This window comes from Herpailurus yagouaroundi, unplaced genomic scaffold, assembly GCF_014898765.1.
Source record: "Herpailurus yagouaroundi ecotype Mexico unplaced genomic scaffold, PumYag 29, whole genome shotgun sequence".
Classification (NCBI taxonomy): domain Eukaryota; kingdom Metazoa; phylum Chordata; class Mammalia; order Carnivora; family Felidae; genus Herpailurus; species Herpailurus yagouaroundi.
In genome coordinates this window covers 75169753-75191896 of record NW_024412377.1, presented here as the reverse complement: position 1 = coordinate 75191896, position 22144 = coordinate 75169753, and the positions used below count along the sequence as shown (strand labels likewise).

The following is a 22144-nucleotide window of genomic DNA, read 5'->3' as shown; positions in this document are numbered from 1 at the left end:
TTTGTGCTCACAAAAACCATCCTCTCCTCCTGCAGGGAGGACACAGGGCCCAGGATGCAGACGTAGGGGCTGGGAATGGCTTGGCTTTACTCTCAGCCTTTACAGGCAGGGCTTGGGCTGGTGACCCAGGGCATTCGCCATTGTGTGCACAAGGAGTAAAACTTGAGTTAGAAGAAAAGGGCGGAGGGAGCTGGCAAGCCATTCTGACCGTCTGTACCAACCCCACAGTGTGGGCTGCTCCTACTCCTTGATGGTTCTGGGAGATTTTAACTTTATTTATAAAGAAGACAAAAATCCAAGCAGCATTAATTTAGGGGAACAAAGAAGGGTTCAAAAAACAAAATAAAACATGGAGGGGCAGGACAAGGAGTTGATGAGCATCCAGAAGAAGAGGAGAACCAGTAGGAAGAAGTAGGAAGAACCAGTATTCCACCCAGTGCCGAATGTGCTTCTGTGTCTCTGCGGCCCCGGAGGCCCTTCCTTCCCGCTCCCGGCTGGTGGCCAGACAGCAGAGGGGACGCCAGAGGGACGTGAAGATGAGCCCCGGGGCCCTGTCTGGCTGCTGACATGGGGGATGCCATGGATTTTTTTTACCCCAATCAATTCCTCCCACCTTCATCATCACCGAGTGAAGAAATTTTTAACTCTCCTCTCCAAAGTCCTCTGAGAATTTCTTCACTTTCAGGAGGTCCTCTGCATTCACAGTGGGCTGAGTGGTGGCCAGAGACCGGAGCATAGAAGCTTTCACTCTTACAGGGACCACTTAACCAGGAGTTCTGATTGCCATGGCAGGAAATATTTTTTCTTTAATATTACGGATTTATGCCTAAATACAAGAAGCAGTTTGTGCTGCTAGAACTGATGATCCTCCTACTCTTCTTGTCTTTTCAGCTAAGCTTCGTTTAAAGATCAGGTCTATGCAGGCTTGCTTCCAGCTCAATCTATACTTCTCCACATATTGCTATCTGCATCATCATTACTGATTTGCTATTTACTACTATATGAATCCCTAAACGTTGAGATATGGGCTCTGTGCCCACCATGTGCTGTGCTTGAATCAATAAGCTGTAAGTAAATGAGTAATAAAAGCTCTTTAACATTGAAGAGTTTACAGGCGAGTACAGTTACTCTTGACAATAGATGAACATTAGACTCAACTGAGAACTTTCAAAAAAAAATGTGGTTGCTTATTCCTCACCAAGTCTGAGTGCAGAATTATATCAGTACCTTAAATTTTTTCTCCATGTGATTTTATTGCATGTCTGCATGTCCCTTGGAAGTGTAAGAGATGGCCTTGACAACAAATTAGGTGTTAAAGAATACAACAAATACCATTTTCTGGGGACAGCATATAGCGCACTTGCAGATGGGAGGGTCTCTAACTCTGTGTGGACAGGTCACCTGACTGAGAAAATGATATTTGAGCTTAAAGATTATTGGAATCAGATAGGTAGAGAAGATAGAGAAGCTCAATTGTATGCAAAGTGCCCAGAGGCGTGAAATAACCAATATTATAACAGTCTTCTAGTACATAGAAAAATTCTGAGAGTTGTATCATGAATACACATTTACCTTTACCTATATCTCAAAATTGTTAACATTCTAAAATAGCCTTTTGAAAAAAAAAAAAAAAAAGAACCAAAACCAAACCCTAACCAAACAACAAACCTTTAGCTTCTAATTAGTGCAACTATCAGGGAAATATGGCATTTGGAGTTCTAATTATACTTATGTTGATGCATAAATAATATGCCCTTAAAAATTAATATCACCCTATCAAAATAATCTTACTGCAATTATGAAACAGCAGTCTAATTTATCTGTACAGTTTTATCTAATTCTAAAAGTCTGATCCTCTGTGTGTGCATGTTTTGCTAACAAAATACATTAAACATATGATTTGCTCTATATAAATAGATTTGCTCTATTTTTAAGATAATATTTTATGAAAACCTCTCTTCCTCTCTGCACTCCCATTTGTGAGAATGTATTGCCATATTTCTTTGGGAAGTTATTTGATATATTCCAGTTCTGAGATGCTTGTTTGCTCTCCATGAATGCCTTTGGTAATACTGAAGAAGGAAGAAGAAGACTGTCAATAAGTTATTTGAGACGCAATACACAGTAGTATGTTTTCCATTAGAAATTTGAAAATTAGTGACTCTGGAAAAAAGGGCATGAGTTATGACAATTTTTTTTCTGACCACAAAGGTAAATATCAGAGGTAGACAATGTATCAGCTTTCATATCATTTTTTTGAACCATATATTGCTTATATTCAGGAGCATGTTGGATATTTTTCCATACTCAATCCTGTGTTCTGTATTGACTGACCTGTCTTTGATTTTAATTATGCAGCATGTGCTATTAGGGCATTGGAAATTTCACAAAATAAAGCATTTAGACTAAAATGTTTCTCGATTACCTTCTAAGACATATGTCTTATAACTCTATGTAACATCCTTTAAAATTGTGCTAAAATACCATTTTGGTTCATGAAATTATTTCAAAATTTTTGGAATTATTCCAACTTGTTCATTGATTTTCACTATCTCATCTAAGAATGTATTTCTCGAGCAGCACACGATACACATAAAAGAAAACATTCGTATTATAGAAGAGGTTCCTATATTAATATAATTATTAATTCAGGAAATAGAAAAGTTGTCAGAACCACTGAGGTGGGATTTAGAGTTCTGCTCAGAGTTAAGCGTTATTTTATTAGTCATCACCTTAAACTGAAACCATTTGAATCTGCTTTTGGTAGTTTATTTTTGCTCCAAACAGATCGTGCTTATGAATTGCAAATAGGTGAAATTACTGCAGCATTACATGTTATTAAGGGTTAATGTCTGTGGTTGTCAGATCAGAACTCTCAAATGCAAATGTCTCTCGGGTGCTCATGTAGTCAGGAATGATTTTCAGGACGGATATGCTAGTTTGAAGCATGGATTAAGTCATTTCTGAAGTGATTCTACTTCTTTTCCTTTGGGCTGGACTGCTACCTCCATGTTAGACTTATGGTGACTTACCAGACCTATAAATGTGAAGCCTGATCTGTGGCTCTAGAAAGGAAAAATAAATTATTTGCCACGTCAGGAATTCAGACTGCTGCTGGTAAGCAAAAGATTTTTATAGACACTATCACTTGAGAAGGGCATACATCCCAGATTTCCAGTGTACCCTCTGCTGCTTTGATTTTGGGGACTTTGAATAGCATATACATTTTAATATATGTTAACAGGAATATTTGCATTAAGTGTAGCTGCTGTTGTTATTATTATTATTATTTCCTTCAAAATCAACACTGAGATTTTTGGCTTGAAGTGGATATTCTTTAAAATGCTGACTGCCCAGCATGAATTTCCATTTCTTAGCAATACCCTGATTTTCTTTTGAAAAACTCTCTCTCCCATTGTATGTAGCAAGGGGAGTTAGCCATATTGGCTTACTGAAGCTGGCAGGTCCTCCCCATCTCAATACTCCTGTGTAATCAAGGGTGTACCTGTGAACCCCAAGTTTAGGCAAATAGAGTCTCTGCTTTAGGGTTATAAATCTTGAGTAGAATCAAACAGGGCAAAATAAATAGCTAGAACTCATTCCATCAGTTTTGTTGTTGTTGTTGTTGTTTTCTTTTCCTTCCAGAAAAGTAGTTATCGTCTGGGTTCTTGCTCTGATTTGAAACCTGGGTGTCCACAATTCCACCTACTTGGTAATGCCCTGATATTCTTCTAATCACTTTCTCTTTATTTAAGTTATCTAGGATGGGTTTCTGTTACTTTAAACAAATTCATATAGGGCACACCAAAGTTCGGTTACGTTGTTAAGTAACACTAGTAACTTTGAGCAAGGAAATTAATACAGCTTTTCAGCTTCTGGTCCAGACTGTTGTTGGTGTCTGGAGACTATCAATTAACTGCCACCTTTTTTAAATCTTTTTTAAACTTTGAAAAGTCATTTTGCTCTTGACCTTCAGAAATGAACAATTCTAATAAAATATTAAAAGATATGGACCTGATTTATTTTAGTAGAATGAAAATGAAAGGGGAGAGGATTTTTTTTTTTAGCTTGACAATATCGATGTCTACTTTCCTCTAATTTTAATGCAGAAGCTGTCAGTGTACATTAGAGACAACTCAGTAAATCTTTACAGAGAGGAGACTTTGAAAAATACTCTCCTGATGATCCATTTCCCTCTTGAGACCAGAACCACACTATACATGATATACAATATGTCTCAACCAAAGTGGAAAATATAGCTAATTATCATTTTAGTCAAACACATCAGGGATTACAAAAAAAAAAGATAGGCAAATATAGCCTATTTCTAATTACCTGGGGAGAGAAACTTCAGTTTGTGAATTATGTTTTCATAGATCTTCTTCCTCTCTATTATTCTTGTCTGTTCCTCTCTCTCTCTCTCTCTCTCTCTCTCTCTCTCTCTCTCTCTCTGTGTGTGTGTGTGTGTGTGTGGTAGGGGGTGGTTATCACCTATTTGAACCTTCCTATTGCTCACTTGCAACAAAAATAAGAGAATGCATGAGCAAGATTTCAGCCCACAGTGGTCTCGTAAGAGGTAGATGGAAAGCAATCGCTTCTATTGAAATCATGCCCATTTCACTCAATTTCCCTGATATACATACTTATATAAATAAGCTAGAGAGCTTCTTAAATATTCCAGTGATTTTCACTGTCGTGGAAGAGTTTGGTCCTGTTACAGTGCAGCCGCCTAATTTCTGTATGACCTTGGAAACATTGTTTAACCTTTTTTAGGACTTGGTCTTCATGCTGCACAATGAAGTACTTGGATTGAGTGATCTCTAAGGACGTTTTTTCCTCGAAAATGAGAAAAGTGATATTATTACAAGTGATTGTCAACATATGCATCTCTAGGATCAATTTCTTCAGCTGAGTGAAGTCAAATTCTGGTAACTAATCTACTTTTCTGTGGGGAAAAAAGTCAACCACAAAGATTGTGTATAATTTGCTGTTTCCTCAGTATTAGTTTTAGGCTTTAGGTAGGGTGTCTCTTCATGCAATGCAATCTATGCTTAAAATACCTCATGGACAGGATGACTCATCTAGTTTTAAAATTAAATCGTACTGGCCAAAACATGGTATTTGAATCAGATCCTCTGAATTTTAGGTTGAAATTGGAAGCTTAGTGCTTGGTATTGCTTTTGAGTGGTTTACTAGCCTGAATATAAGACCTTTATGCTCTGCCTGTGTGAGAGAAGTATTTTATAGTGTAGAGTACTATGTGGTTTATCTCTCAATTAAGGAAATATTTTTTCTATAAATCTCAGAATAAGTTTAATTCCACAAACATTTATTGTGTGCCAGGGATGATTGTGGAAGATAATGGTACAAAATAAAATAATTGCTGTATTATGCGATAGTAAGCTGCAACTGTCTACTTACTGACTATTCTTTTCCAAATTTCAACTCCTTTTTTTTCACTCTACCTGTACATTAACTTCAAAGAAACTGTTTGATCCTTGATTTTTCGATGTTCTAGTTCTCTATCTTTGCTTCATTTTCTTCTGCATTTAATCTTGAAACTGAACCACATTTTCATCTCCCTCTCTCCAATAATCTCAACAGCTTTGTTTCCGTGTCTTTCTCAATACCTGCACTTTGAAGCCTAGTCGTCAACCTGGATTATCTCTTTGACTACGTTCAGGCAAACGGCCACTGCTAAAGGGAATCATATAACTATGGAAGGAAGGGAGAGAACAGATTTATAGTTTCTAGCTTCAGGCAGGTACTTAAATCTTCCTCGAAATCCTTTAAGCTTTTCATCAGTCTCTCTTGTATGCATTATTATTCTAGACTCCCATAACTCTTCTCAGATTCCCTACTCCTATCCTTTGACTCACAGAAGTTGACTGTGCATTAGAATTCATAGAGAAAACAGACTAAACTAGGAGGATTTTTCTCATTTCTCAACCTAACTGTATCCACTCTGCCTTTTCCTTCTCTACTCACAGGAAGCGGTCATTCTTTCTGTTAAAAAATTCCCTCATACTTTGCTATGGATCCCATCATTCCCATTTCCTTAGGGACTTCAGTCCATCGAATATCATGGCTGAATCTCATAACTGGAAGACTTCTATGCCACTCCTTTCAACAAATTTCCATCTCTCCAACCTAAAACAGTTAATAAACCCATAACTCACTTCAATCTTATATATTTTACTAGGCATCACACCATACAATTCTGTCCATTAACAGTCAAGTTTATTCAAAGACTATCTCTCACCTCCTGTTCATGCCATGTACATGTAACTCACTGTGTTTAGAATCCCATCCCTGGAAATTACTGGAACTGCTTTTGCCAATATTGCCCCAAACCTCTAATTGTAAGATTGAGTGATTTATGGTTCTGTTTTTTAAGTTTATGTATTTATGTATTTAGAGAGCAGGGGAGTGGCAGAAAGAGAAGGAGAAAGAGAGGAATCCCAAGCAGGCTCCACACTGTCAGTGCAGAACCCAATGCAAGGCTCGAACTGTTGAACCTTGAGATCATGACCTGAGCTGAAATCGAATCAAATTCTTAACTGACTGGGCAACCGAGGTACCCCTATGGTTCGTATATAATTAATTTCTGAGTAGTATTTGATAGTACAGTTGACTATTTCATTTTCTTCACATTAAACTGCATTTCTCTCTTGGCCTCTTTTTTTTTTTTTTTTTTTTTTTTAGTTTTTGAATTCTGTTTCTTATCTTCCTTTTTGGACCTGTATCCTCTACTGTACTCTCTATTTCTTTGTTTTCCATGGCTTCATCTGAAGCCCACTGCCTTCTCAAAAAATATACTGGGTGACACAGGTGCAGATTTTACCACCTTTTCCATCACCTCACTATTACCATCAACTGCTTCTGTGGTCTCTTCAGCATCAGGAAGGCAAAGCTTGGAATCATGTTCCTGAGAAGACCCAGGGCTATAACAAGGAGATATGAATTGATGACTCACAATACCTGACTCAAACACAAACTTGCTCTTATGCATCATAGCATACATCCAACTGTTGTAAGATTGCTCCCGTTAACTGCCCAGTGGCACCTCAAATTCAACTGTGTAGGACTGAAACTCTGTCCTAAATCAATTGTTTCATTTTATCCCCTTTAATAAATGGCACTTCAGTTTCACTTGATTTCATAAGCTAAAAATTGGTTGGGAGTGATTTTATATTATTCCAGCTTTCCTTATTCCTACTGTTTCACTAAACCTCGTCAATTTCTAACTGGCTCTTCAGTGAACTTTGTCCGCTCTATATTCAGACTGTATCTTAGCCATTGTAGCTTTGTTTAGCTAAATATCAACTGTATTATTTCAATAGTCTTATAACTAATGTTTTTGTCTCTCATTTAGCTTCTTTTAATTCTTAAATATCTGATTGTTCACACTCTTGTGTGAAATCTTCAAATGTTCTTTATTACTCTTAAGATATAATTTAAACAGTCTTGGGTATTAAAAAAAACCCATGTCTTATTCTATCTTTTCTATGTCACTCTTTACATGCAGCCCCTTTTTGGACCATTCCTTAATGCATGATCTTTGAATTTTCTGTGGCTTTGCACTATAGTCACTTAATGCTTCCTTTCTTTGCTTCAGGAATCACTAGAAATATAATATCCTCTCAAAAGCATTTTGATAGGCCTTAGCAGTCCACTCCCAACCATACCTATTGAATTCTTTTGTGCTGCCCTTCTCACACCTTGTTCTTAACTGCTAGCATATCACTAATTATACAGTAGTTTTGATAGTTGGGTAACTTTCTATTTAGTTTATGAGGATGTAAGATCTTTGAGGACAGGGGCTATATCTTTTCCTGACTGCCTAACATCTTGCATAGTGCCTATAAGATATAGCTAATACAAAATAAATGATTGATACATGAATTAATTCTAGTGGCTTACAAATCCAATGAGTTCATAAAAGTACTTTACAAATTTGTAAGGTGAGTGGGATTTTAAAGGTGAGTGGGACTGGCCAGTCATGGACCTGGGGCTCTGATTCTTATCTGGTCTGTGCCATAAACTTATAAATGACACAAACTTTCTCTAATTTCATGTTAGATAGTATGTACTCATATCAGAATGATGTGAACAAGTTTGTTGACTATTAATGAGTTCAATGGGAAAAAAAAGGTAACTTCCCATGTCCAGATAATATAATTTCTTGTCTGGACACGTAGTCAAGTTTCCCACAGAAGGAGCTAGGGAGATATTTATTTTTAGTTTTTTCAGCCTGGAATGGCTTATTCAAGTTAACTCCTGAATCTGCTTTCTGCCCATGGTCACTAGTCATAAAAACTGTTCCACAAAACTCCTTCAGTTTGCAATATTGACTTTCCTGTCCACTAACTTTATTCTGTCTTTTGATTGATCTTATTTGCCCTTTGGATTCAGTACAGTTTTCTTGCTACAAACTTGAACAATAAATATTGTGGTTCTAAATCCCAGTTACATAGCCTCGGGCTTCTTTTTGAGTAAACCTTCCTTGTTTAATGTAGGCGAATGTTTCCCACTATGGCTGTATACTATAAATATCTGGAGAGCTTAAAAAACATAGATTAGCAGTTTCTAGTCTGGACCAATTAGAGAAATCTCTGTATATAGGGTTCAAACATAGGCATTTTTAAAAAAGCCAGACAGGAATATTATGGACAGAGACCCAATGGCCTAACACAGTGACACTTTTGTGTTCTAAAAGCAAGACAAAAGACATCTTCTGTTCTTTGGACTAAGAGTTGAGAAGAGTCTGTAACTCTGGAGGTATAGTTTTCTATAAAGGCAATGTTTTACTAAAGGAATTCACAGATAAAGTAGGAAAAATAGGCTTTAGAATGGTACCATAAATATTTCACAGAAATTACAAGATCATTGATTCAATTTAACTGTGTTTCAAAACCAACCAAACTTTTGATGTGGCAACAAATTTTTGTAATCCTGTATGGACTTTCAGTTCTTCTCCTGATTACAATGATAGGGGATACGTCTAAAATGTTTAGTTTCCAGAGGTACAATTAAGTTTTCTTTCCATTCAAGTTTTAAGTTTCCCCTCAATGAAATTCAATCTAGTAGTAGGAGGAGGAGGAGGAGTAGTACCATACTGTTAAAAAGCTATTAGGAACATGTGCTCATTGGTTTCCATTAATGGCATTAGTACAATAAAATTTCGTTTCCAGCATTTTTGTTTCTGGGGAGCTCTAAAAGCTGAAAAGCTTAATCTCTGAAAACATTGTTTTTATTTGCAGGACAAAAATGAAATAGGTTTACTTTGAAATTAGAAATTGCTAATCCTATTTCCTAGAGTTGTTAACAGTGAGTCACTGTTTACAATTGGATTATCCACCGAAGCAAGAGCTGCATACCATGTGTGATAGAAATTGAAAAAGCCTCTATGACTAGTGGCCATTGATTTTCTGTTACTGCACAATGGTAAATGTGTCATCTCCTTAACACTATATTCTATAGCTCTATTAAAGTGCACTTCTACGATTAGAAGCACATGGAAGTAAGCCATTGATGAGGAGAAAATATAAAATACAATTGCAAATTAATGAGATGGACTTCACTTTTGGCCACCCCAAAATAATAATTTTTTTTCAAGAATGCATTTTATAAATATGTGCAGGTGTTATCAAAGTCATCATGTCATTCTGGGAGATAACTGCTCTTTTTGCATTGTTTCCATTACTGGGATACCATACGAAACATGAGCTGATCTCCTGGTCCTCATGTTAGGATGGACATGTTATCTTCAATCTTCTGATGTAACAGCATATTACTCAGTGTACTGTAGAGAAACAGAATGTGTGTGTGGGTATGCATGTAATGACATCGGTACAATAAAAAATTTTCCCAACATTTAGTTTGTATATCTTCATCTGTATCTATATCTATATGTCTCTATCACTATCTAGCTATCAAATGATTTATTATAAGGAAGCGAGGAATGGGCCCACATGATTATGGAGGCCGGCAAGTCCTAAGAGGCTGGCAAGTCCTAGGGTGATTCAGCAAGCTAGAAACCTGGGATAGCTGGTGGTGTAGTTCTAGTCCAAAGGCCAGCAGAGTCAAGACTTAGGAAAAGTTGATGTTTTAGTTCAAGTCTGAAGGCAGGAAAAAAAAACTACCTTCATAATTTTTCCTTATCTGGGTATCATTTGTAATTGGATTCTCTCTCTCTGTCACTCTCTCTCCACACACACACACACACACACACACACACACACACACACACTTCAAATCCACTTTTTATACACTGAGTTTTGTTTTACTTAACTTTTGACAGTAATAAAATGCTCACGTAGTATATATATGTATTTTTGGGGTGGGGTGGGACCCACTGCAACCTTTAATTCCAAGCACAGTCCCCCTTCCCAGCATTATCATACACATGGTGAAACAGGATGTCAGGGTCTAGGCAGGAACAAAACCCAGACCCAGATATACCTATATCTAAGGACGACAACAACAACAACAACAACAACAACAACAACAACAACAGTAAAACCTTGGACTGCAAGTAATTTGCTCTGCCAGTGTTCCGCAAGACAAGTAAACATTTCTGATAAATTTTAACTTGATAAATGAGTGATGTCTTGCAATGTGAGGAGCATGTAATGCCGAATGTCACATGATCACATTTGAGCCAATGGTTGTTGAAATTCACTTTGGTATATGAGTGCTTTGGATTACAAGCATGTTTCCAGAATGAATTATGCTCGCAAACCAAGGTTTTGCTCTGTGTGTGTGTGTGTGTGTGTGTGTGTGTGTGTGTGTGTAGAATATGGATGTATGTATATGTAGAATAATGTAAAATTATATACACATATATATTTGTGGAGAAGAAAAAATGATAGTGTGATTTAGGTAGGGCAGAGAGTTAGGTGAGGAGAGCAGGGGTCAGTGCTCCACCAAATTGTATTCTTTAGAGAGTATGCTGGAGGATGCATGGGTATGAGTGGGACGTGGTAGCCAAGATACTGAGACATGTGCTTGTAGCTGTTCTCTTGATCCTGTCCAAAGGAGTCTGAAATCCTGGGTTCTTTCCAGGACCTGGGCTGGTGTTAGAATGTAGAGTTCTAGTTGACTGTGCCTAGAGGCACAGGCCCTAGAGGCTGGGGTTTTGTATAAGTGACATCTCCAAGATAAGTCAAGGCTTCTGAGAAAGTTATAGTACTGGAGCAAGGGGCTTTGATGCTTGGGGGTGGCAGGTAAAAGACAGGGTGAACTAGAGGGCAGGGCAGCCTCCCTGCTAGAGCTCTCCCTGAGCTGGAGCCTGCTCCAGCTAGAGTCAGAGAAACAGGAGGCCCAGGCACAGGGCAAGCTGTAAAAGGTGAGGTGAGAAGTACTCGGGCACTTCTCTGCCTGACTGCTTCCCACACTCACCCTCCTCCTACCAGGGCCGAGGGTTCTATCCACCCATTACTCAACACACCTGAGAGGTCTGACCACAAAGCACCATGTTTATTTTTTCTCAGTCTCTTCTGGGAATCTTCTTATGGGGTGCGGGCAGAGAGAGGGCACAAACATCAACTTTGTGTCTGCTGGAGTCCAGACTGGCTTTATCTTGTGCAGTGAATACCAGGGATGAGAAAGAATACCCCTACTTGTTATGGGGATGAAAGTCGATATCTCACAACTCTAGGGGCTGCAGAGGTCTTGGCTGCCCCTTCACTTGGGCAGTGGAGCCAAATCCTCCTTTGCCCCAACCTTCCTGATCCCCTAAGAGATGATCATTCCCCTGCTCACCATGGGATGAGGATGCCTTGGGGTCAGTGACCCCAACTCCAGAGACTTGAAGCAGCACTGGTGAGTGTCAGCCATGGTGAGTCATGATGGGGCAATCAAAAGAGAGAGGACTTTTTGATAAGTCCTCTCTTGACAGACACCTCTCAAACTTCATCTGATCCACACCTACAGGGTGAAACTTGATTCACCTCTTATTAATTGCTATCAGCATTTCATAGTGACAGATTTGTGGGCGTGGCCTTCCAGTCTCACTCTCCATGGGCTGAAGTTTGTGGGCTGTAGTTGGCTCACGTTGGCCTTGCCATGTTAGGGAGAAAACACTTAGAAGTCCCAGGGTGTAGTGAGGATTCAAATGGTGTCTGGTTGAGTAGGGACTGGGTTTTCCTCATGTAGGCGATGACTTTTTCATCTCTTCCTTCAAGATTATCTTCTCAAGTTAGAAAGTCACCTTACTGGAGCACTGGGTGGCTCAGTCGGTTAAGCATGAGACTTCAGCTCAGGTCATGATCTCATGATTCTTGGGTTCGAGCCCTGTGTTGGGGTCTGTGCTGACAGCTCAGAGCCTGGAGCCTGCTCGAATTCAGTGTCTCCCTTTCTCTCTGCCCTTCGCCCACTCACAATCTGTCTCTCTCTTTCTTAAATATAAACATTGATTTTTTTTTTTTAAAGTCACCTTATTGAGTTCCTGTCTCTGTTCATCCCTGGGAGCCTTCATCTCTTCTCTGGAGTTATCATCTTCCTCTGCCTCTTTCTGTGATGCCTCTGTTTCTTTAATTCTCCACAGTGACCAGCAACAGAGGGCATGACTAATAATCAGTTCAGTCTTGGTGGGCAATGGAGTTGGGGGCAGGGCTGCAAGGAGCTTGGATGACTCGATGATGAGGTCTTCAATGAAAGGCTTGCTCTGAGGGCTGCCTTCGTGGATTCTCTCTGCTTGTGGGTGGGTGGCTGCTTGTACGTGTTGGAATCTGAGTAGGATGATGATGGAAATGGGCCAAGCCTGTCTGGGGTAGGGAGATCACAGTGATTCTTGTGGCTGAAGCCTGGGAGATGATTCTAGGGGTCTGGCTCTCCACCCACACCTCTGGGGATGGTGGAGAGATGTGGATATGGGTGACAGTGAGCTCTTGGCTTCTGAGCAGTTCCATGTGTTCCAGGAGGTAATAGGGACAGTGGAGCTTGTAGATTATGATGAGGACAGGCTATTCCAGGTCCAGGATGGTTTTGTCCTTGGGGTTGGCAGTCAAGTCCTTATAGCGCAGCACCTTACTGTCCATAGTGTTTGTGTTCTAGCTCTATTATTCCAACTGATGTTAGAATAAATTCATAACAAATAAAATATTTTTAAAAGTCCATCCGTGTATTATGTAAAATAAGCCAGGTTACCACCAGCAGTTTGCGATTAATAGTTTGTGAAAATTATTGTTAAAGAACTATAATACCAACCATAATTTGAAATGATTAAAGACATTGTGTTTTTAAAAAAAATAAATGTTTTATTTTGTAAATGCCTAAAAGTAGGCTACATATGGGATTTTGTAAACTAGATGCTACATAGTAAGAGCAATGGGCAGTAAATTTGATTGATAGTATTAACATTGCTATATAGATAATTTAGGTCTAAATATATGAACATTGATGTATGTATAGATAAATTTAATGTCATATATAATATATGACATAATGTATTATATGAACTGGCAAACATTTATTGAAATAAAAAAAAAATGTAACAGACGATACGTAAACATGAATTGGAGACATGCAACCAGTTTTCCCTACAACTCAGTTAATAGCCCTGAACAACCCGTAGTGCTTATACTCCAGGAGGTAAAATCTGTGCATCAACATCAAAATTTGACTGCTTTTATGAATCAATGATTTCATATTTTTTGAAGACTCTCCATTTTTCGCCTTGATCTCTTGAGATACAGTTGTTTATTTAGTTGTGGCATGGTGGGAGCAGGACCAAACAGTAGATTGGGAAATAAAGAGAACTGCGGCAGAGCCAATACAAGCAGATTTAGGTATACTAATTAGTGGTTTTCAAGAATGTTACACATAGATGTATTTTCCTAGGAAAGCTTCAGCTAAAAACCAAACCAGACATAGATAGCTGAGTTGGCAAAGAGAGACTTTGCAGACTGCCGACTCAGTGTTACATTACTTCACAGTTGTTCACTATGAACTTAAGGGCAAGCAGGACTCCTTCAGTTTCTGCTTATGAGGACAAAGGGAAAACCGTCTGTTTTAAGTAGGATGTGGCTTATAGAAGCATCTTATTAAAATGACATTCTCCCTGTGGGCATATGTATTAAGAACCAGTTCACCCAGCCTAAAATCAATTACTTCTGCCTATGGCAAAGAAAGTCTGAGTTAAACATAATTCTCAGAGGTAGTTAGCATTCCATTGAAGGTTATTGCTTCCATCCAAGAGAGGAGTTACCCAATTTAATCAATTCTCTGAGTGTTAAACCTCATATAGTAAACAACTTAAATTATAAACAGTGCATTATTAAGTATAACAATTAAGACACACTGTGCTTTAACTAGATAATTCACAGAGTAATCAATGGTTAGTCAGAGAGTTCTGGTGGTTTAATACTTATTTGAACTTTTATTCAGAAGTGAACAGAAAACACCTTTGCATATTAACTTGTTTCCATGACTTAGACTTGCCCTCCTCTTAGATGTTTTGCACTTTGCAGTCAGTGTTTTCTTCCCAAAGGAAAAGATTAGGCTGCTCTTCTGCTTAAAATATTCACATTGTTCTTCTGAGCTCTTTTGGTAGAATTCAAACACATTTACATGGCTTAGTGGGTGCTTCATGATCGCCCTATTGCTTCTCTAGCCTCATTTCTCTCTGTACCTCTCTCAATCTCCTCTCCCTTTCTTCGACTTGAATTCTACACTCTGCCATTCTGGATATCTTTTTATGTCTTCAAACATGATGTAATCTCCTACTTCTGGACATTAACATAGGCTGTTGCATCTTCAGAGACTTTCTTCTGCTTTTTGCCTGACTTATTTCATCATTTAGGTTTCAACATAGATACCAATTCCACTGGACATCTTTCCCTGATTGGCCAAGAATGGATTGGTATCCTTTCTGCACAGTCCCATAATACTCTGTTTTACACCAATCATAGGTCTCTCCATGTTGACCTTGCTGTTTTATTTAATCCTATGCCTATTTTTTTTCACACTGTTGTGTTCCTGCTAGGTATTAAGCAGGCAGTAGTTGCTCAAAAAAATATTTATTGAATGATTGCATGATACACTCTTCGTTAATGTAAAGGTATTTCCTAGTCTCTTAGTTAATATGGAAATGATTCTCAGCACACCCCAGAAATTTGATCCACTTCCATTAGAAGCAATGGCTTACGTTGTAGTGGTTTTAATGGCAAATGAGAGGCATAGGAAGTTCTTCATTATACGAGGTGCATGTGTATGGGGTGTATTTAGTTTGAAAAGTTCCCAGGTAACTCTGATATGTTCCTTTGCAGCAATTTAGCTTCTGAACTAGATTCAGTCTTTTAAGCACAGACATTTGAGCTTGTCCTAAGTCATTTTATTTATTTTTATTTTTATTTTATTTATTTTTGAGAGAGAGAGAAAGAGAGAGAGACAGAGATACAGGACAGAGGATACCAAGCAGGGGCTCTGACAGTAGCAAGATGGATGTGGGGCTTGAACTCATGAACTGTGAAATCATGATCTAAGCTGAAGTTGGATGCTCAACTAACTGAGTCACCCAGACACCCCTATCTATATCAGCTACATTTTAAATACAACTTGAAAGTCTTTATACATAAACTTTGGGGAGGGGAGGGGAAAAAGAAGACGTTACCATTTGGATGTTACAAAAAAAGAAAATGGCTAACCAATTAATGTGCCTCCATTTTCCTGGAGTCTGGTTTTAATAGTTTCATTCCTCATTTGGGAATTCTTTTACTTTCCATTAACGTGAGATCTGAGGGTACTATTGTTAATGGCTCCTTCAAGAACATGACTTAGTTGTACTAGACCCCTCTTCTTAAGGGCTAAATGGAGGTGCTTGTTAGGTTCTAGTGTTTACCAGATAGCATGAATTAAAAAAAAATTTTTTTTCAACGTTTATTTATTTTTGGGACAGAGAGAGAGCATGAACGGGGGAGGGGCAGAGAGAGAGGGAGACACAGAATCGGAAACAGGCTCCAGGCTCTGAGCCATCAGCCCAGAGCCTGACGCGGGGCTCGAACTCACGGACCGCGAGATCGTGACCTGGCTGAAGTCGGACGCTCAACCGACTGCGCCACCCAGGCGCCCCAGATAGCATGAATTTTAAACTACAGCCAGAAATCTTACTGATAAGCAGCTACAGTATCTTTTTTCTAGTTAGAGTTCATTAAAATATTTGGGCCATGTATTCATACTAGAAAATGAAATAACTTATGGATATTAGAAAGGAAGATGTTTAGAAATAAAAAAAGACCACATAATGGCTTTTGGAATCATCAGCCTTTAAAAAATTTTTTTTTGACGTTTATTCATTTTTGATAGACGGAGACAGAGTGTGAGTGGGGGAGGGGCAGAGAGAGAGGGAGACACAGCATCCAAAGCAGGCTCCAGGCTCTGAGCTGTTGGCACAGAGCCCGATGCAGGGCTTGAACCCACAAACCGTGACATCATGACCTTAGCCATCCAGGCTCCCGAGAATCATCAGCTTTTATGGATAGATTAGTAGGTGGCTTCAGAAGCTTCAAAATTCTCTTATATCAGTAAGGAATTGGTAGCTACTGGTTTAATCCTAGACAGGATTTACTGAAGTATTGGGAATGTATAAGGGGAAAATGGTCTTAATGAGCTATTTTTAAAGTTTTTACACCCTATATCTTAGAGACAGAATGCTTTTATAGAGAACTCACTATTTGTGACAAATCATTGAGGTAGATGATGGATTGGTTGATCAATGGTATGGAGATAGGAGGCTCACCTCTCAGAAAGCAAATTTGACTCCTGTATCACACAGCATAAATTCATTGATGACTTATGTGTAAGAAGTGTTTTACAGTGCTAGAGCAAAATATAGATAAATTGTATTATTGACATTAGTAAGTCATTTAAAAACATAACACCAAAAGCCAAAGTCATCATAAATCTCTCTAGTAAAATTTATCACAAAAAGTTAAAAAAAATATTTAGTTTTCTCTCATATGTCACATATATATATTTGAGGAAATATTTGAAAAATATATAATTAATAAATATTATAAATATATACTTAGCAAAGTTCTTAATTTATAATGAAATGTCACAAAGAGGACATAAAAATGAAAAAATGAAAATTTTTATGTTAAAGGGCTAAATAAACGCTTCATACATGCAGAAGAATAACCAGTAACAGCAAAACTGAAAATATTGAAAATCACTAGCAACATAAGAAGATACCTTATAAAAATGATATATAATTTGCATCCTTTTGGACAAAGAACAAAAATATTGGTAATACTGTACTTTATCAGTGGTATAGGCAGAAATATACTCTAATACAAGCTGTGGCATGCATAGATATTCTTAAAAATATTCAATTCTATTGCCATTGAAAGTTTGCATCCAGCATTTATTATTGTAAAAATACAAGTGAATTGGGGTGCCTGGGCGGCTCAGTCAATTGAGTGTCCGACTTCAGCTCAGGTCATGATCTCGCAGTTGACAAGTTCAAGCCCCACATCAGACTCTGTGTTGGTAGGTAGCTCAGAGCCTGGAACCTGCTTCAGATTCTGTCTGCCTCTCTCTCTCTGCCCTTCCCCCACTCGCACTTTGTCTCTCTCTCTCTCTCAAAAATAAATAAACATTAAAAAATTTATAAAAATATAAGTGAATTAATGCTAAAGATGCATGTACAGAGATGTTATTGTAAATACAAAATGTTATGTTACATGGGAGCACATTAGTCTATTTTATTCTGTTTTTTGTTCTTTTAGATGTTTATTTTTGAGAGAGAGAGAGAGAGAGACAGAGAGAAAGAGAGAGAGACAGAGAAGAAGTGGGGAAGGGGCAGAGAAAGAGGGAGACACAGAATCTGAAGCAGGCTCCAGGCCTCGAGCTGTCAGCACAGAGCCCAACGTGGGGCTTGAACTCACGAGCTGTGAGATCATGACCTGAGCCCAAGTCGGACGCTTAACTGACTGAGCCACCCAGGCGCCCCTATTTTATTCCGTTTTATGAAAATTATCTAGAATAGTGTCTGGCACATGGTAGGTACTCAATAAATATTTATTTTTGTTATACTTGTTTGTAATGATGATAAAAAGCAATGTAAATGTATAAAAATATAGAAATGGTTATATAAATTAGGATACATTCAATAAATACACTTTTATGCAGTTATTTAAAAGAAAGACATGAAAAGAAATGTGTTCTGCAAAGACTTTCATTATGCATTAAATATATATACATATATAATTTAAAAAGCAGGTGACTTAACATGATGCTTAGTATGGTCTCATGTTTGCAAATATTTGAAAACAGTGTACACTAAAAGGTTAACCGTGGTGAGATATCATGTAATATTATTTATTTTTTCTAATGTCACATTGTTATGTATTACTTGCCAAATAAAATAATAAAATGAATTAGTAAAAAGTTCATGTTAATAATTCTCCACAGCTTATGGAAACACATTTCATACTCATTAATATGGCTGAAGGTTTCTGTGATCTTACTCCCATTGTCCTTTGCATTTTAATCAACTACTTTCTCTTTATGTACCCTTTGTTCCAGGCAATCTGAGCCCCTAACCCATCCACAAAGGTGACTTCATTCTATTATGTCCATTTTAATGTGGCTTAAAATATTCTCTTTTTTCTGAAAAGCCATTAACTTTTATTTCTGTTGAAATTCTTTTATTTCTGCAAGATGTATCTTAATAAAATCTTCGATTTTTTAAAAAAAATATATATATATACTTTTTTTTATTTTTGAGAGACAGAGAGAGAGAGACAGAGACAGAGTGTAAGTGAGGGAGGGGAAGAGTTAGAGGGAGACAGAATTCGAAGCAGGCTCCAGGCTCTGAGTTGTCAGCACAGAGCCCCATGAGGGGCTCGCACCCACGAATGGTGAAATTATGACCTGAGCCAAAGTTGGACACTTAACCAACTGAGCCACCCAGGCATCCAACAAAATAGAAATTTTAATTTAAATATTTTTTCACTCCTCCAATCATTTTGTATCTCTCTTATGGCATTTAGCACTTTATATATTATATTTGTGTTTTCTAAACATGTAATTTTCATTCATAAAATACATTTTTAGATGATATGGACTAATGTCTTTTTTATAATTTTATACTGTATAATGCCTAGCAAAACATCTTGAATAGATGATATTTTTGAATTACTGAGAAGATGTCAGAAAAAGCTGAAATACAGTCATATGCTTATAGAAGGAAAAAGTGGAAAAGATCATGTTTACAAGGTAGCTTAACATTCTAAAGGGAAATTTCAAAATATTTGGCAAGTTTTTATTTCACCAGCCACATAAGAGTTTATGTATATATTCTCAAATGTAACGAATTCAAGTACTGGGCATTGGAATGAGGGATATTTTTAAACCAATGTTTTATTCATTCTTGGTCATTGTTTTGCTTCATTTTGCAGCAATTAATATATGTCAGTGCTCTTATCAGATCACAAATGCAGGAGTAAGAGCAAATGTAATTTTGAAGCTCTCCTGCATGAGAGATTTGGAACTGATATATGCCTGAAGAGTTTTTGTGATTTTCTCTAACTTCCAAATATCTGAAATCTTTTTGAGCTGATCCATTTGAGAATTTAAGACCAGAAAGTTTAGATAAGCAACTTAGGAATTATGACTATGTTTCCTCAAATGTGGCAGGTGTGCAGCACTTTATTTTGGCTTTCACACAGAATCTTAATCCATGCAGGAAGTATGCCACTTTATCTGTCTCAGTCATTAGTTCTACTGACACCACTAAGTTGGGAGATCCAAATGCAATCACGAACAGCACACACCTGTTTAATACTTAACAGCTCTTGTCATGGTGGTCATTTAAAAGGAAGGTGGCTCCAGATGTATCCTTATTTCCTGGGCAAGTCATTGTAGGGTTGGTACATTTCCCCACCGAGACACTCGTTTGACTTTGCTCCTGTGCCCACCGTGTCCTTTGACTTCTCCATTAGCCAGCAGTCATTCAGCTGTGAGCTCCCTGTTGCCTCAGCTGGAACCTCAAAGCTCTCTGAACTTACAGTAATCAGATGCTCCAGGACTAGCTGTTTTTATTTCAAGAATGGCCAAGTAGATATGTGTTAGACTTGGGTTTATGAAGGAGTTAAAGCAAAACAGCCTGTTCTACAGTGAAAAACAGGGAGGTCTCACAATGAGTTGCCCCAATTCTCTGAGCTGGGGATAAACAGGGCTGATTCATTGTGAAAGCATCTTTGCTCAGATCTCCTTACAGTGCTTAAGAGGTTGCCCCAACTGTCCTCAGGTATGAACCAGAGAATATACTACAGCCCAGGGAAAGGGTTGATCACAGCTGTCCTACTGAGAGCAGGCCTTTTTCTTTATTATCAACAGCAACAACAATAACAGCAACTGTCACCACCACAAAAGAAGGTATTTTCTGTTTTTTACTTATACCCACAATGCATGTCTAGTCAGGTTGCACGTTTGCCTGGAGAACACCACTAAAATGCTCTCAGGCCAGTGTTTGATGTTACTCCTATCATTATGCTGTAATGTTGCAGATGTGATTATGGATATTTAAAAAACATAGTTGAATTGTATTGTAATTTGCCTTTCTTCTCTGTTTTCAAAACTCAAGCATTTTAACAGTTCAGAAAAATATTTTAGGGTTTCATTTTTTTTTCCAGATTAAGACAACGTATGCCTGTAGCATTATTTAAGAAAATGGTGTTTTTCTCCTTCAGACCCCAATTTCAGCTCATTATCAGAGAGCTGAATTCTAAATCAAAATTGTGGAGGAGAGATGTGCAACCTGAATAAAACATTTCCAGAAGAGCCTGAATAACAGTCTTGAATAAAGGGAACTGAAATGTTCTTGAATGATAATTGGAAAAAAATGAAGTATGTGTACTCAGGAACATACGTACTAAGAAGAGGTTAGTTATTACTATTCTTTGTGCTATTTAACATTTATGGGGCCCCAAAAGTATTTTTAGCTCTGAATTGAACAGAAGTGGTCTGATAAGTGAGCTCCCATCTAAATTACCCATGTGGAGATTCACCTGTAATCATTCTCTGTGCAGAGAGAGGCAGCATTGATAAACAACTCCCGAATAAGTGGACTGTTAATGCAGCCCTATAGTCTAACTCAGAGCAAAAGAACACAATTAGTTCAGACAAACGTGGCCTTTAAAAACATCATTTGACCCTTTTTTTCTTTTACCTAATTGTTCTGTGACAGGGCATTCAGAAATTAGCAAACACATTTGTCAGATTTATACAAGATTCCTGAGAAATTGGAGAAAGAAGTAAAGATGGATTGAAGAAGACTCAAGGTTAGAGTCAATCTCTGATCCCACAGTCTTTATGGTCTACAGGTAAGTAAAGGAATATCTTTTCTTCTATGTCTCATATCAGTGATATAGAGTAAATAGTGATAGCTACTTTTGAGAAACTGTCTCTGATACTTAATTCTGAAAAGCTATGGTTGGAAACTTTCTGATGTAATGAATATTATAGTCCAGAGGAAATTAAAAAAATAAGAAAACTTAATCCTATGATAATGAAATGTTAGAGTTAAGAAAGGTAGATATATGAGCCATGATAGACCCTATAAGCAAGAATACAGGCTTCTATGTGTAAATTTCTGTGCCTGTTACTTTATACGCGCAAAAGTAAAAAATGGTCCTATCACCTAAGAAGGAACTAAACATCCACCAATAATCTTAATACAGGAGGCCCTTTGAATTCTGAGCTAAGAAGTATGGATTTTACTCTCTAGGCATCGGGGAGCTGTTGTGACTATCTGAACAGGTGAGTGACATGTCCAGAATTACATTTTATGAAGATTAACCTGATGGCATTTTCAGGATTGATTAGCGTGAAGCCTGTATTGTGACAGAACAGATTGTGGTAATGCAGGTCTGAAATATGGTGGTGGCAATGAGAGTAGAAAGGAAGAAATTGATCTGAGAGATCCATGACAGTGGAACTACAGGACTTGATTATTAAATATGTGACCTGAAGTAGGGAGACGTCAATGATGACTCCAGACACTTTGAGACTGGATGAGAAATCAAGTATGGAAGGGAAAGAATGTCCTGACTGTCCGTGGTTTATTATTATCTCCTGGATGCTGTGAATCATATAATTGATTACATTCTAAAAATCTTGGGTCCAAATCTGTGTT

At 37.8% G+C, this 22144-nt stretch overlaps 1 pseudogene; it reads right to left on the bottom strand.

Moving 5' to 3' along the window:
• Positions 1–599: 599 nt before the first annotated feature.
• On the bottom strand, positions 600–13138 carry LOC121041859 (dematin-like; annotated as a pseudogene).
• Between the last annotated feature and the right edge of the window lie 9006 nt (positions 13139–22144).